This window comes from Ascaphus truei, chromosome 1 (assembly GCF_040206685.1).
Source record: "Ascaphus truei isolate aAscTru1 chromosome 1, aAscTru1.hap1, whole genome shotgun sequence".
Classification (NCBI taxonomy): Eukaryota; Metazoa; Chordata; class Amphibia; order Anura; family Ascaphidae; genus Ascaphus; species Ascaphus truei.
The window spans coordinates 16,737,909-16,755,763 of record NC_134483.1 but is presented as its reverse complement, the minus strand read 5'-3'; positions in this window follow the sequence as shown (position 1 = coordinate 16,755,763).

Below are 17,855 nucleotides of genomic sequence, written 5' to 3'. Positions count from 1 at the left end.
ACTTAGGAAACATTAGTTACAAAACTCAATCAAATTAATGCAAAATGTCAGTCCTTTAAATTCTCATTAAAATTCTAGAAAGTTAAACATGTGGAATGTCAATGAAAAAAATAAAAATTTCCAGTGCTCATTGAAAGATTGAATCTAGACTATTTCATAAAATTTGGGGGAAATAGGAACTTTTACACGATACAGTAAAGAGCCACATATCCCAGCATATGCATGAAAAACACACATATTTTACTGTAAGTATGCTATTTAAATGGTATTTTTGCAATTCTCTTGTTGTTATGGTACAAAAATAAGACACATCAGTGTCTGTCCTCCAATTTATGTAAGGATTCTTCAAATGATACACGTGAAAATAACATTTCAGTTTGACATATTTGAACTTCACAGTAATCTCTCAAGCATTGTCTACACTCCTAATTTATTTTTCATATCCTGATTCTAAGACTTACCATCAAAGATCTACAGTGTATCATTTAAGAACGTTTCAGCCTGTAAACAGAGAACTCTTGCTCAATGTAACATGTGAGTGAATAATTTAAATGTCAATGTTATGTGGAGAACATATTAAGTTTAATGTGGTGCATATACATGACAACCTGTGTAAAAAGAATGGTGTATTTAGTATGCAAATATGCAAAACGGGCGAGCATGTACATTCACTCTTCTTTCAAAACTCCCATTTATATTTAAAAAATATATTTAAAAAGCTTTGGAAAAAATGAATTTTGACAATGTGCTTCTTGAAGATTTTCATTGTAGACGTTTCATAAATGATTGTAAGAATTTTGAGACATTATCTTTTCACCCTAAGCTTGTTGATACCTTTGTTTTGTGGTTTATATAAGACATGAGTAGAGCTCAACAAGTGTGGAGAGAAGCTCAGTGCTGAGGCTACTTGCTGGGTGCTGTTGTTACTCTATCAACCAGCCTTGGGGAAGGTCTGAGATAAGAGCCACTTGTTGCCTTCACAAGGCATTGCTTGGTATAAGCAAGTGAGTTCCCATCAAAGATGGGTCAGTTGCAAGCTTAATGCAAGAGACATAGCAAAGAAGCCCAATATACTTCTGATATGGATGCAATGCCCAACAGACTTGAAAATGACTCACGGCTGGCATGTTCAAGCTCAATGACTGAGGGGAAGCAAGTGATGGCTTCCTAACCTAATTCAGACTACTCTCCCTCCAATTTTTATTCTTCTTTCCTAATACAGCATTTTGGCAGTTTGTTTTGCCACTTTTCCATAGAAGAATCATATGCTTTCCTGTACTTAGGAAACATTAGTTACAAAACTCAATCAAATTAATGCAAAATGTCAGTCCTTTAAATTCTCATTAAAATTCTAGAAAGTTAAACATGTGGAATGTCAATGAAAAAAATAAAAATTTCCAGTGCTCATTGAAAGATTGAATCTAGACTATTTCATAAAATTTGGGGGAAATAGGAACTTTTACACGATACAGTAAAGAGCCACATATCCCAGCATATGCATGAAAAACACACATATTTTACTGTAAGTATGCTATTTAAATGGTATTTTTGCAATTCTCTTGTTGTTATGGTACAAAAATAAGACACATCAGTGTCTGTCCTCCAATTTATGTAAGGATTCTTCAAATGATACACGTGAAAATAACATTTCCGTTTGACATATTTGAACTTCACAGTAATCTCTCAAGCATTGTCTACACTCCTAATTTATTTTTCATATCCTGATTCTAAGACTTACCATCAAAGATCTACAGTGTATCATTTAAGAACGTTTCAGCCTGTAAACAGAGAACTCTTGCTCAATGTAACATGTGAGTGAATAATTTAAATGTCAATGTTATGTGGAGAACATATTAAGTTTAATGTGGTGCATATACATGACAACCTGTGTAAAAAGAATGGTGTATTTAGTATGCAAATATGCAAAACGGGCGAGCATGTACATTCACTCTTCTTTCAAAACTCCCATTTATATTTAAAAAATATATTTAAAAAGCTTTGGAAAAAATGAATTTTGACAATGTGCTTCTTGAAGATTTTCATTGTAGACGTTTCATAAATGATTGTAAGAATTTTGAGACATTATCTTTTCACCCTAAGCTTGTTGATACCTTTGTTTTGTGGTTTATATAAGACATGAGTAGAGCTCAACAAGTGTGGAGAGAAGCTCAGTGCTGAGGCTACTTGCTGGGTGCTGTTGTTACTCTATCAACCAGCCTTGGGGAAGGTCTGAGATAAGAGCCACTTGTTGCCTTCACAAGGCATTGCTTGGTATAAGCAAGTGAGTTCCCATCAAAGATGGGTCAGTTGCAAGCTTAATGCAAGAGACATAGCAAAGAAGCCCAATATACTTCTGATATGGATGCAATGCCCAACAGACTTGAAAATGACTCACGGCTGGCATGTTCAAGCTCAATGACTGAGGGGAAGCAAGTGATGGCTTCCTAACCTAATTCAGACTACTCTCCCTCCAATTTTTCTACTTCTTTCCTAATACAGCATTTTGGCAGTTTGTTTTGCCACTTTTCCATAGAAGAATCATATGCTTTCCTGTACTTAGGAAACATTAGTTACAAAACTCAATCAAATTAATGCAAAATGTCAGTCCTTTAAATTCTCATTAAAATTCTAGAAAGTTAAACATGTGGAATGTCAATGAAAAAAATAAAAATTTCCAGTGCTCATTGAAAGATTGAATCTAGACTATTTCATAAAATTTGGGGGAAATAGGAACTTTTACACGATACAGTAAAGAGCCACATATCCCAGCATATGCATGAAAAACACACATATTTTACTGTAAGTATGCTATTTAAATGGTATTTTTGCAATTCTCTTGTTGTTATGGTACAAAAATAAGACACATCACTGTCTGTCCTCCAATTTATGTAAGGATTCTTCAAATGATACACGTGAAAATAACATTTCAGTTTGACATATTTGAACTTCACAGTAATCTCTCAAGCATTGTCTACACTCCTAATTTATTTTTCATATCCTGATTCTAAGACTTACCATCAAAGATCTACAGTGTATCATTTAAGAACGTTTCAGCCTGTAAACAGAGAACTCTTGCTCAATGTAACATGTGAGTGAATAATTTAAATGTCAATGTTATGTGGAGAACATATTAAGTTTAATGTGGTGCATATACATGACAACCTGTGTAAAAAGAATGGTGTATTTAGTATGCAAATATGCAAAACGGGCGAGCATGTACATTCACTCTTCTTTCAAAACTCCCATTTATATTTAAAAAATATATTTAAAAAGCTTTGGAAAAAATGAATTTTGACAATGTGCTTCTTGAAGATTTTCATTGTAGACGTTTCATAAATGATTGTAAGAATTTTGAGACATTATCTTTTCACCCTAAGCTTGTTGATACCTTTGTTTTGTGGTTTATATAAGACATGAGTAGAGCTCAACAAGTGTGGAGAGAAGCTCAGTGCTGAGGCTACTTGCTGGGTGCTGTTGTTACTCTATCAACCAGCCTTGGGGAAGGTCTGAGATAAGAGTCACTTGTTGCCTTCACAAGGCATTGCTTGGTATAAGCAAGTGAGTTCCCATCAAAGATGGGTCAGTTGCAAGCTTAATGCAAGAGACATAGCAAAGAAGCCCAATATACTTCTGATATGGATGCAATGCCCAACAGACTTGAAAATGACTCACGGCTGGCATGTTCAAGCTCAATGACTGAGGGGAAGCAAGTGATGGCTTCCTAACCTAATTCAGACTACTCTCCCTCCAATTTTTATTCTTCTTTCATAATACAGTGTTTGTTTTGCCACTTTTCCATAGAAGAATCATATGTTTTCCTGTTCTTAGAAAACATCTGGGAAACATTAGTTACAAAACACAATCAAATTAATAAAAAATGTAAGTCCTTTAAATTCTCATTAAAATTCTAGAAAGATAAACATGTGGAATGTCAATTAAAAAAATAAAAATTTCCAGTGCTCATTGAAGGATTGAATCTAGACTATTTCATAAAAGTTGGGGAAAAAAGGAACTTTTACACGATACAGTGAAAAGCCACATATCCCAGCATATGCATGAAAAACACACATTTTTTACTGTAAGTATGTTACTTAAACGGTATTTCTGCAATTCTCTTGTAGTTATGGTACAAAAATAAGACACATCAGTGTCTGTCCTCCAATTTATGTAAGGATTCTTCAAATGATACACGTGAAAATAACATTTCAGTTTGACATATTTGAACTTCACAGTAATCTCTCAAGCATTGTCTACACTCCTAATGTATTTTTCATAGCCTGTAAATAGAGAACTCTTGCTAAATGTAACATGTGAGTGAATAATTTAAATGTTACGTGGAGAACATATTAAGTTTAAGGTGGTGCATATACATGCCAACCTGTGTAAAAAGAATGGTGTATTTAGTATGCAAATATGCAAAACGGGCGAGCATGTACATTCACTCTTCTTTCAAAACTCCCATTTATATTTAAAAAATATATTTAAAAAGCTTAGGAAAAAATGAATTTTGACAATGTGCTTCTTGAAGATTTTCATTGTAGACGTTTCATAAATGATTGTAAGAATTTTGAGACATTATCTTTTCACCCTAAGCTTGTTGATACCTTTGTTTTGTGGTTTATATAAGACATGAGTAGAGCTCAACAAGTGTGGAGAGAAGCTCAGTGCTGAGGCTACTTGCTGGGTGCTGTTGTTACTCTATCAACCAGCCTTGGGGAAGGTCTGAGATAAGAGCCACTTGTTGCCTTCACAAGGCATTGCTTGGTATAAGCAAGTGAGTTCCCATCAAAGATGGGTCAGTTGCAAGCTTAATGCAAGAGACATAGCAAAGAAGCCCAATATACTTCTGATATGGATGCAATGCCCAACAGACTTGAAAATGACTCACGGCTGGCATGTTCAAGCTCAATGACTGAGGGGAAGCAAGTGATGGCTTCCTAACCTAATTCAGACTACTCTCCCTCCAATTTTTATTCTTCTTTCCTAATACAGCATTTTGGCAGTTTGTTTTGCCACTTTTCCATAGAAGAATCATATGCTTTCCTGTACTTAGGAAACATTAGTTACAAAACTCAATCAAATTAATGCAAAATGTCAGTCCTTTAAATTCTCATTAAAATTCTAGAAAGTTAAACATGTGGAATGTCAATGAAAAAAATAAAAATTTCCAGTGCTCATTGAAAGATTGAATCTAGACTATTTCATAAAATTTGGGGGAAATAGGAACTTTTACACGATACAGTAAAGAGCCACATATCCCAGCATATGCATGAAAAACACACATATTTTACTGTAAGTATGCTATTTAAATGGTATTTTTGCAATTCTCTTGTTGTTATGGTACAAAAATAAGACACATCAGTGTCTGTCCTCCAATTTATGTAAGGATTCTTCAAATGATACACGTGAAAATAACATTTCAGTTTGACATATTTGAACTTCACAGTAATCTCTCAAGCATTGTCTACACTCCTAATTTATTTTTCATATCCTGATTCTAAGACTTACCATCAAAGATCTACAGTGTATCATTTAAGAACGTTTCAGCCTGTAAACAGAGAACTCTTGCTCAATGTAACATGTGAGTGAATAATTTAAATGTCAATGTTATGTGGAGAACATATTAAGTTTAATGTGGTGCATATACATGACAACCTGTGTAAAAAGAATGGTGTATTTAGTATGCAAATATGCAAAACGGGCGAGCATGTACATTCACTCTTCTTTCAAAACTCCCATTTATATTTAAAAAATATATTTAAAAAGCTTTGGAAAAAATGAATTTTGACAATGTGCTTCTTGAAGATTTTCATTGTAGACGTTTCATAAATGATTGTAAGAATTTTGAGACATTATCTTTTCACCCTAAGCTTGTTGATACCTTTGTTTTGTGGTTTATATAAGACATGAGTAGAGCTCAACAAGTGTGGAGAGAAGCTCAGTGCTGAGGCTACTTGCTGGGTGCTGTTGTTACTCTATCAACCAGCCTTGGGGAAGGTCTGAGATAAGAGCCACTTGTTGCCTTCACAAGGCATTGCTTGGTATAAGCAAGTGAGTTCCCATCAAAGATGGGTCAGTTGCAAGCTTAATGCAAGAGACATAGCAAAGAAGCCCAATATACTTCTGATATGGATGCAATGCCCAACAGACTTGAAAATGACTCACGGCTGGCATGTTCAAGCTCAATGACTGAGGGGAAGCAAGTGATGGCTTCCTAACCTAATTCAGACTACTCTCCCTCCAATTTTTCTTCTTCTTTCCTAATACAGCATTTTGGCAGTTTGTTTTGCCACTTTTCCATAGAAGAATCATATGCTTTCCTGTACTTAGGAAACATTAGTTACAAAACTCAATCAAATTAATGCAAAATGTCAGTCCTTTAAATTCTCATTAAAATTCTAGAAAGTTAAACATGTGGAATGTCAATGAAAAAAATAAAAATTTCCAGTGCTCATTGAAAGATTGAATCTAGACTATTTCATAAAATTTGGGGGAAATAGGAACTTTTACACGATACAGTAAAGAGCCACATATCCCAGCATATGCATGAAAAACACACATATTTTACTGTAAGTATGCTATTTAAATGGTATTTTTGCAATTCTCTTGTTGTTATGGTACAAAAATAAGACACATCAGTGTCTGTCCTCCAATTTATGTAAGGATTCTTCAAATGATACACGTGAAAATAACATTTCAGTTTGACATATTTGAACTTCACAGTAATCTCTCAAGCATTGTCTACACTCCTAATTTATTTTTCATATCCTGATTCTAAGACTTACCATCAAAGATCTACAGTGTATCATTTAAGAACGTTTCAGCCTGTAAACAGAGAACTCTTGCTCAATGTAACATGTGAGTGAATAATTTAAATGTCAATGTTATGTGGAGAACATATTAAGTTTAATGTGGTGCATATACATGACAACCTGTGTAAAAAGAATGGTGTATTTAGTATGCAAATATGCAAAACGGGCGAGCATGTACATTCACTCTTCTTTCAAAACTCCCATTTATATTTAAAAAATATATTTAAAAAGCTTTGGAAAAAATGAATTTTGACAATGTGCTTCTTGAAGATTTTCATTGTAGACGTTTCATAAATGATTGTAAGAATTTTGAGACATTATCTTTTCACCCTAAGCTTGTTGATACCTTTGTTTTGTGGTTTATATAAGACATGAGTAGAGCTCAACAAGTGTGGAGAGAAGCTCAGTGCTGAGGCTACTTGCTGGGTGCTGTTGTTACTCTATCAACCAGCCTTGGGGAAGGTCTGAGATAAGAGCCACTTGTTGCCTTCACAAGGCATTGCTTGGTATAAGCAAGTGAGTTCCCATCAAAGATGGGTCAGTTGCAAGCTTAATGCAAGAGACATAGCAAAGAAGCCCAATATACTTCTGATATGGATGCAATGCCCAACAGACTTGAAAATGACTCACGGCTGGCATGTTCAAGCTCAATGACTGAGGGGAAGCAAGTGATGGCTTCCTAACCTAATTCAGACTACTCTCCCTCCAATTTTTATTCTTCTTTCCTAATACAGCATTTTGGCAGTTTGTTTTGCCACTTTTCCATAGAAGAATCATATGCTTTCCTGTACTTAGGAAACATTAGTTACAAAACTCAATCAAATTAATGCAAAATGTCAGTCCTTTAAATTCTCATTAAAATTCTAGAAAGTTAAACATGTGGAATGTCAATGAAAAAAATAAAAATTTCCAGTGCTCATTGAAAGATTGAATCTAGACTATTTCATAAAATTTGGGGGAAATAGGAACTTTTACACGATACAGTAAAGAGCCACATATCCCAGCATATGCATGAAAAACACACATATTTTACTGTAAGTATGCTATTTAAATGGTATTTTTGCAATTCTCTTGTTGTTATGGTACAAAAATAAGACACATCAGTGTCTGTCCTCCAATTTATGTAAGGATTCTTCAAATGATACACGTGAAAATAACATTTCCGTTTGACATATTTGAACTTCACAGTAATCTCTCAAGCATTGTCTACACTCCTAATTTATTTTTCATATCCTGATTCTAAGACTTACCATCAAAGATCTACAGTGTATCATTTAAGAACGTTTCAGCCTGTAAACAGAGAACTCTTGCTCAATGTAACATGTGAGTGAATAATTTAAATGTCAATGTTATGTGGAGAACATATTAAGTTTAATGTGGTGCATATACATGACAACCTGTGTAAAAAGAATGGTGTATTTAGTATGCAAATATGCAAAACGGGCTAGCATGTACATTCACTCTTCTTTCAAAACTCCCATTTATATTTAAAAAATATATTTAAAAAGCTTTGGAAAAAATGAATTTTGACAATGTGCTTCTTGAAGATTTTCATTGTAGACGTTTCATAAATGATTGTAAGAATTTTGAGACATTATCTTTTCACCCTAAGCTTGTTGATACCTTTGTTTTGTGGTTTATATAAGACATGAGTAGAGCTCAACAAGTGTGGAGAGAAGCTCAGTGCTGAGGCTACTTGCTGGGTGCTGTTGTTACTCTATCAACCAGCCTTGGGGAAGGTCTGAGATAAGAGCCACTTGTTGCCTTCACAAGGCATTGCTTGGTATAAGCAAGTGAGTTCCCATCAAAGATGGGTCAGTTGCAAGCTTAATGCAAGAGACATAGCAAAGAAGCCCAATATACTTCTGATATGGATGCAATGCCCAACAGACTTGAAAATGACTCACGGCTGGCATGTTCAAGCTCAATGACTGAGGGGAAGCAAGTGATGGCTTCCTAACCTAATTCAGACTACTCTCCCTCCAATTTTTATTCTTCTTTCCTAATACAGCATTTTGGCAGTTTGTTTTGCCACTTTTCCATAGAAGAATCATATGCTTTCCTGTACTTAGGAAACATTAGTTACAAAACTCAATCAAATTAATGCAAAATGTCAGTCCTTTAAATTCTCATTAAAATTCTAGAAAGTTAAACATGTGGAATGTCAATGAAAAAAATAAAAATTTCCAGTGCTCATTGAAAGATTGAATCTAGACTATTTCATAAAATTTGGGGGAAATAGGAACTTTTACACGATACAGTAAAGAGCCACATATCCCAGCATATGCATGAAAAACACACATATTTTACTGTAAGTATGCTATTTAAATGGTATTTTTGCAATTCTCTTGTTGTTATGGTACAAAAATAAGACACATCAGTGTCTGTCCTCCAATTTATGTAAGGATTCTTCAAATGATACACGTGAAAATAACATTTCCGTTTGACATATTTGAACTTCACAGTAATCTCTCAAGCATTGTCTACACTCCTAATTTATTTTTCATATCCTGATTCTAAGACTTACCATCAAAGATCTACAGTGTATCATTTAAGAACGTTTCAGCCTGTAAACAGAGAACTCTTGCTCAATGTAACATGTGAGTGAATAATTTAAATGTCAATGTTATGTGGAGAACATATTAAGTTTAATGTGGTGCATATACATGACAACCTGTGTAAAAAGAATGGTGTATTTAGTATGCAAATATGCAAAACGGGCGAGCATGTACATTCACTCTTCTTTCAAAACTCCCATTTATATTTAAAAAATATATTTAAAAAGCTTTGGAAAAAATGAATTTTGACAATGTGCTTCTTGAAGATTTTCATTGTAGACGTTTCATAAATGATTGTAAGAATTTTGAGACATTATCTTTTCACCCTAAGCTTGTTGATACCTTTGTTTTGTGGTTTATATAAGACATGAGTAGAGCTCAACAAGTGTGGAGAGAAGCTCAGTGCTGAGGCTACTTGCTGGGTGCTGTTGTTACTCTATCAACCAGCCTTGGGGAAGGTCTGAGATAAGAGCCACTTGTTGCCTTCACAAGGCATTGCTTGGTATAAGCAAGTGAGTTCCCATCAAAGATGGGTCAGTTGCAAGCTTAATGCAAGAGACATAGCAAAGAAGCCCAATATACTTCTGATATGGATGCAATGCCCAACAGACTTGAAAATGACTCACGGCTGGCATGTTCAAGCTCAATGACTGAGGGGAAGCAAGTGATGGCTTCCTAACCTAATTCAGACTACTCTCCCTCCAATTTTTATTCTTCTTTCCTAATACAGCATTTTGGCAGTTTGTTTTGCCACTTTTCCATAGAAGAATCATATGCTTTCCTGTACTTAGGAAACATTAGTTACAAAACTCAATCAAATTAATGCAAAATGTCAGTCCTTTAAATTCTCATTAAAATTCTAGAAAGTTAAACATGTGGAATGTCAATGAAAAAAATAAAAATTTCCAGTGCTCATTGAAAGATTGAATCTAGACTATTTCATAAAATTTGGGGGAAATAGGAACTTTTACACGATACAGTAAAGAGCCACATATCCCAGCATATGCATGAAAAACACACATATTTTACTGTAAGTATGCTATTTAAATGGTATTTTTGCAATTCTCTTGTTGTTATGGTACAAAAATAAGACACATCACTGTCTGTCCTCCAATTTATGTAAGGATTCTTCAAATGATACACGTGAAAATAACATTTCAGTTTGACATATTTGAACTTCACAGTAATCTCTCAAGCATTGTCTACACTCCTAATTTATTTTTCATATCCTGATTCTAAGACTTACCATCAAAGATCTACAGTGTATCATTTAAGAACGTTTCAGCCTGTAAACAGAGAACTCTTGCTCAATGTAACATGTGAGTGAATAATTTAAATGTCAATGTTATGTGGAGAACATATTAAGTTTAATGTGGTGCATATACATGACAACCTGTGTAAAAAGAATGGTGTATTTAGTATGCAAATATGCAAAACGGGCGAGCATGTACATTCACTCTTCTTTCAAAACTCCCATTTATATTTAAAAAATATATTTAAAAAGCTTTGGAAAAAATGAATTTTGACAATGTGCTTCTTGAAGATTTTCATTGTAGACGTTTCATAAATGATTGTAAGAATTTTGAGACATTATCTTTTCACCCTAAGCTTGTTGATACCTTTGTTTTGTGGTTTATATAAGACATGAGTAGAGCTCAACAAGTGTGGAGAGAAGCTCAGTGCTGAGGCTACTTGCTGGGTGCTGTTGTTACTCTATCAACCAGCCTTGGGGAAGGTCTGAGATAAGAGTCACTTGTTGCCTTCACAAGGCATTGCTTGGTATAAGCAAGTGAGTTCCCATCAAAGATGGGTCAGTTGCAAGCTTAATGCAAGAGACATAGCAAAGAAGCCCAATATACTTCTGATATGGATGCAATGCCCAACAGACTTGAAAATGACTCACGGCTGGCATGTTCAAGCTCAATGACTGAGGGGAAGCAAGTGATGGCTTCCTAACCTAATTCAGACTACTCTCCCTCCAATTTTTATTCTTCTTTCATAATACAGTGTTTGTTTTGCCACTTTTCCATAGAAGAATCATATGTTTTCCTGTTCTTAGAAAACATCTGGGAAACATTAGTTACAAAACACAATCAAATTAATAAAAAATGTAAGTCCTTTAAATTCTCATTAAAATTCTAGAAAGATAAACATGTGGAATGTCAATTAAAAAAATAAAAATTTCCAGTGCTCATTGAAGGATTGAATCTAGACTATTTCATAAAAGTTGGGGAAAAAAGGAACTTTTACACGATACAGTGAAAAGCCACATATCCCAGCATATGCATGAAAAACACACATTTTTTACTGTAAGTATGTTACTTAAACGGTATTTCTGCAATTCTCTTGTAGTTATGGTACAAAAATAAGACACATCAGTGTCTGTCCTCCAATTTATGTAAGGATTCTTCAAATGATACACGTGAAAATAACATTTCAGTTTGACATATTTGAACTTCACAGTAATCTCTCAAGCATTGTCTACACTCCTAATGTATTTTTCATAGCCTGTAAATAGAGAACTCTTGCTAAATGTAACATGTGAGTGAATAATTTAAATGTTACGTGGAGAACATATTAAGTTTAAGGTGGTGCATATACATGCCAACCTGTGTAAAAAGAATGGTGTATTTAGTATGCAAATATGCAAAACGGGCGAGCATGTACATTCACTCTTCTTTCAAAACTCCCATTTATATTTAAAAAATATATTTAAAAAGCTTAGGAAAAAATGAATTTTGACAATGTGCTTCTTGAAGATTTTCATTGTAGACGTTTCATAAATGATTGTAAGAATTTTGAGACATTATCTTTTCACCCTAAGCTTGTTGATACCTTTGTTTTGTGGTTTATATAAGACATGAGTAGAGCTCAACAAGTGTGGAGAGAAGCTCAGTGCTGAGGCTACTTGCTGGGTGCTGTTGTTACTCTATCAACCATCCTTGGGGAAGGTCTGAGATAAGAGCCACTTGTTGCCTTCACAAGGCATTGCTTGGTATAAGCAAGTGAGTTCCCATCAAAGATGGGTCAGTTGCAAGCTTAATGCAAGAGACATAGCAAAGAAGCCCAATATACTTCTGTGCCCAACAGACTTGAAAATGACTCACGGCTGGCATGTTCAAGCTCAATGACTGAGGGGAAGCAAGTGATGGCTTCCTAACCTAATTCAGACTACTCTCCCTCCAATTTTTCTTCTTCTTTCCTAATACAGCATTTTGGCAGTTTGTTTTGCCACTTTTCCATAGAAGAATCATATGCTTTCCTGTACTTAGGAAACATTAGTTACAAAACTCAATCAAATTAATGCAAAATGTCAGTCCTTTAAATTCTCATTAAAATTCTAGAAAGTTAAACATGTGGAATGTCAATGAAAAAAATAAAAATTTCCAGTGCTCATTGAAAGATTGAATCTAGACTATTTCATAAAATTTGGGGGAAATAGGAACTTTTACACGATACAGTAAAGAGCCACATATCCCAGCATATGCATGAAAAACACACATATTTTACTGTAAGTATGCTATTTAAATGGTATTTTTGCAATTCTCTTGTTGTTATGGTACAAAAATAAGACACATCAGTGTCTGTCCTCCAATTTATGTAAGGATTCTTCAAATGATACACGTGAAAATAACATTTCAGTTTGACATATTTGAACTTCACAGTAATCTCTCAAGCATTGTCTACACTCCTAATTTATTTTTCATATCCTGATTCTAAGACTTACCATCAAAGATCTACAGTGTATCATGTAAGAACGTTTCAGCCTGTAAACAGAGAACTCTTGCTCAATGTAACATGTGAGTGAATAATTTAAATGTCAATGTTATGTGGAGAACATATTAAGTTTAATGTGGTGCATATACATGACAACCTGTGTAAAAAGAATGGTGTATTTAGTATGCAAATATGCAAAACGGGAGAGCATGTACATTCACTCCTTCTTTCAAAACTCCCATTTATATTTTAAAAATATATGTTAAAAAGCTTAGGAAAAAATGAATTTTGACAATGTGCTTCTTGAAGATTTTCATTGTAGACGTTTCATAAAAGATTGTAAGAATTTTGAGACATTATCTTTTCACCCTAAGCTTGTTGATTCCTTTTGTTTTGTGGTTTATATCAGACATGAGTAGAGCTCAACAAGTGTGGAGAGAAGCTCAGTGATGAGGCTACTTGCTGGGTGCTGTTGTTACTCTATCAACCAGCCTTGGGGAAGGTCTGAGATAAAGCCACTTGTTGCCTTCACAAGGCATTGCTTGGTATAAGCAAGTGAGTTCCCATCAAAGATGGGTCTGTTGCAAGCTTAATGCAAGAGACATAGCAAAGAAGCCCAATATACTTCTGATATGGATGCAATGCCCAACAGACTTGGAAATGACTCAAGGCTGGCATGTTCAAGCTCAATGACTGAGGGGAAGCAAGTGGTGGCTTCCTAACCTAATTCAGACTACTCTCCCTCCAATTTTTATTCTTCTTTCATAATACAGTGTTTGTTTTGCCACTTTTCCATAGAAGAATCATATGTTTTCCTGTTCTTAGAAAACATCTGGGAAACATTAGTTACAAAACACAATCAAATTAATAAAAAATGTAAGTCCTTTAAATTCTCATTAAAATTCTAGAAAGATAAACATGTGGAATGTCAATTAAAAAAATAAAAATTTCCAGTGCTCATTGAAGGATTGAATCTAGACTATTTCATAAAAGTTGGGGGAAAAAGGAACTTTTACACGATACAGTGAAAAGCCACATATCCCAGCATATGCATGAAAAACACACATTTTTTACTGTAAGTATGTTACTTAAACGGTATTTCTGCAATTCTCTTGTAGTTATGGTACAAAAATAAGACACATCAGTGTCTGTCCTCCAATTTATGTAAGGATTCTTCAAATGATACACGTGAAAATAACATTTCAGTTTGACATATTTGAACTTCACAGTAATCTCTCAAGCATTGTCTACACTCCTAATGTATTTTTCATAGCCTGTAAATAGAGAACTCTTGCTAAATGTAACATGTGAGTGAATAATTTAAATGTTATGTGGAGAACATATTAAGTTTAAGGTGGTGCATATACATGCCAACCTGTGTAAAAAGAATGGTGTATTTAGTATGCAAATATGCAAAACGGGCGAGCATGTACATTCACTCTTCTTTCAAAACTCCCATTTATATTTAAAAAATATATTTAAAAAGCTTAGGAAAAAATGAATTTTGACAATGTGCTTCTTGAAGATTTTCATTGTAGACGTTTCATAAATGATTGTAAGAATTTTGAGACATTATCTTTTCACCCTAAGCTTGTTGATACCTTTGTTTTGTGGTTTATATAAGACATGAGTAGAGCTCAACAAGTGTGGAGAGAAGCTCAGTGCTGAGGCTACTTGCTGGGTGCTGTTGTTACTCTATCAACCAGCCTTGGGGAAGGTCTGAGATAAGAGCCACTTGTTGCCTTCACAAGGCATTGCTTGGTATAAGCAAGTGAGTTCCCATCAAAGATGGGTCAGTTGCAAGCTTAATGCAAGAGACATAGCAAAGAAGCCCAATATACTTCTGATATGGATGCAATGCCCAACAGACTTGAAAATGACTCACGGCTGGCATGTTCAAGCTCAATGACTGAGGGGAAGCAAGTGATGGCTTCCTAACCTAATTCAGACTACTCTCCCTCCAATTTTTATTCTTCTTTCCTAATACAGCATTTTGGCAGTTTGTTTTGCCACTTTTCCATAGAAGAATCATATGCTTTCCTGTACTTAGGAAACATTAGTTACAAAACTCAATCAAATTAATGCAAAATGTCAGTCCTTTAAATTCTCATTAAAATTCTAGAAAGTTAAACATGTGGAATGTCAATGAAAAAAATAAAAATTTCCAGTGCTCATTGAAAGATTGAATCTAGACTATTTCATAAAATTTGGGGGAAATAGGAACTTTTACACGATACAGTAAAGAGCCACATATCCCAGCATATGCATGAAAAACACACATATTTTACTGTAAGTATGCTATTTAAATGGTATTTTTGCAATTCTCTTGTTGTTATGGTACAAAAATAAGACACATCAGTGTCTGTCCTCCAATTTATGTAAGGATTCTTCAAATGATACACGTGAAAATAACATTTCAGTTTGACATATTTGAACTTCACAGTAATCTCTCAAGCATTGTCTACACTCCTAATTTATTTTTCATATCCTGATTCTAAGACTTACCATCAAAGATCTACAGTGTATCATGTAAGAACGTTTCAGCCTGTAAACAGAGAACTCTTGCTCAATGTAACATGTGAGTGAATAATTTAAATGTCAATGTTATGTGGAGAACATATTAAGTTTAATGTGGTGCATATACATGACCAGTGCTCGACAAATAATGATAACCATTCGCCCGTTGTGAGTGGATTTAGGCCGCTGGCGAGCCGTGCTGCAGCTCTATGAATTCCCCTGCTCCTGCCAAATTTTTTTTAATAAATAAATAATCTCCCTCCCTGATTGGGTTAACGCGGGGAAGAGCTCCTTCCCCTGATCTCCTCCCCCTCCTGATCTCCTCCCGTGAGTCAGGGGGAGCCCGGCCGGGTGCCTGTTCATTACATTTTAAAAAAAGTAAAAAAAAAATGGCGGCGATTTCCTTGGTCCCGGCGCGCATGCACAGGGCAAGCAGGGTGTCCTGCCCTCTGTGCTGCCTGTGGGCCCTCTGTGCTGCCTGTGGGCCCTCTGTGCTGCCTGTGGGCCCGCTGCCTGCCCCCCCCAGCAATCCAGAATCCCCCGCACCCTCACCCCCCCCCCGCTCCCCACGTGGGACGGAGGGGGAAGCCCAAAACAAGCGCCGCGCGCAATCTAGCCCCCTCCGCTCCCTCCCCCCTCCGCTCCCTCCCCCCTCCGCTCCCTCCTCTGCTCCCTACGTGGGACGGAGGGGGAAGCCCAAAGCAAGCCCCGCGCGCAACCCACGTGGGACGGAGGGGGAAGCGCCAACCCAGCTTCCCCCGTGCGCGCCTCCTGCGCATGATCTCCCCCTAATCACCTGCCCCCGATCCCCGCTTGGTGTTCGGGGAGCGTGCTTCGGGGGGGGGAGGGGCCTGCTTCCGTGCGGAGGGGCCTGCTGCCTTAAGGAGGGGCCTGCTGCCGTGCGGAGGGGCCTGCTGCCGCGTGCGACCCGGTGAGTGTGTGTGTGAGTGACAGAGTGAGTGTCTGTGAGTGTGTCTGAGTGAGTGTGTCTGAGTGAGTGTGTCTGAGTGAGTGTGTCTGAGTGAGTGTGTCTGTGTGTGTGTGTGTGTGTGTGTGTGTGTGTGTGCCTGTGTGTGTGTGCGTGCCTGTGTGTGTGTGTCTGTGTGTGTGTGTGTCTGTGTGTGTGTGTGTGTCAGAGCGAGTGTGTGTCTCTGAGTGTTCTGAGTGAGTGTTCTGAGTGAGTGTGTCTCTGAGTGAGTATGTCTCTGAGTGTGTCTCTGCATGAGTGTCTCTGCGTGTGTGTCTCTGCGTGAGTGAGTGTGCCTGTGTGTGTGTGCCTGTGTGTGTGTGCCTGTGTGTGTGTCTGTGTGTGTGTGTGTGTGTCTGTGTGTGTGTGTGTCTGTGTGTGTGTGTGTGTGTGTGTGTGTGTCAGAGTGAGTGTGTGTCTCTGAGTGTCTCTGAGTGAGTGTGTCTCTGAGTGAGTGTGTCTCTGAGTGTGTCTCTGCATTAGTGTCTCTGCGTGTGTGTCTCTGCGTGAGTGAGTGTGCCTGTGTGTGTGTGCCTGTGTGTGTGTGCCTGTGTGTGTGTGCCTGTGTGTGTGTGTGTGTGTGTCTGTGTGTGTGTGTGTCTGTGTGTGTGTGTGTGTGTGTGTGTGTGTGTGTGTGTGTGTGTCAGAGTGAGTGTGTGTCTCTGAGTGTCTCTGAGTGAGTGTGTCTCTGAGTGAGTGTGTCTCTGAGTGTGTCTCTGCATGAGTGTCTCTGCGTGTGTGTCTCTGCGTGAGTGAGTGTGCCTGTGTGTGTGTGCCTGTGTGTGTGTGCCTGTGTGTGTGTGCCTGTGTGTGTGTGCCTGTGTGTGTGTGCCTGTGTGTGTGTGTCTGTGTGTGTGTGTGTGTGTCAGAGTGAGTGTGTGTCTCTGAGTGTCTCTGAGTGAGTGTGTCTCTGAGTGAGTGTGTCTCTGAGTGAGTGTGTCTCTGAGTGAGTGTGTCTCTGAGTGAGTGTGTCTCTGAGTGAGTGTGTCTCTGAGTGAGTGTGTCTCTGCATGTGTGTGTCTGCGTGAGTGTGTCTGAGTGTGCCTGTGTGTGTGCCTGAGTGAGTGTGTGTCTCTGAGTGTCTCTGCATGAGTGTGTCTCTGCGTGAGTGTGTCTCTGCGTGAGTGTGTCTCTGCGTGAGTGTGTCTCTGCATGAGTGTGTCTCTGCGTGAGTGTGTCTCTGCGTGTCTGTGAGTGTGTGTGTCTGTGAGTGTCACCCTCTCCCTGTGCCGCCCTCGCCTTCTCCCTGTGTCGCCCTCGCCCTCGCATTCTCGCCCTCGCACT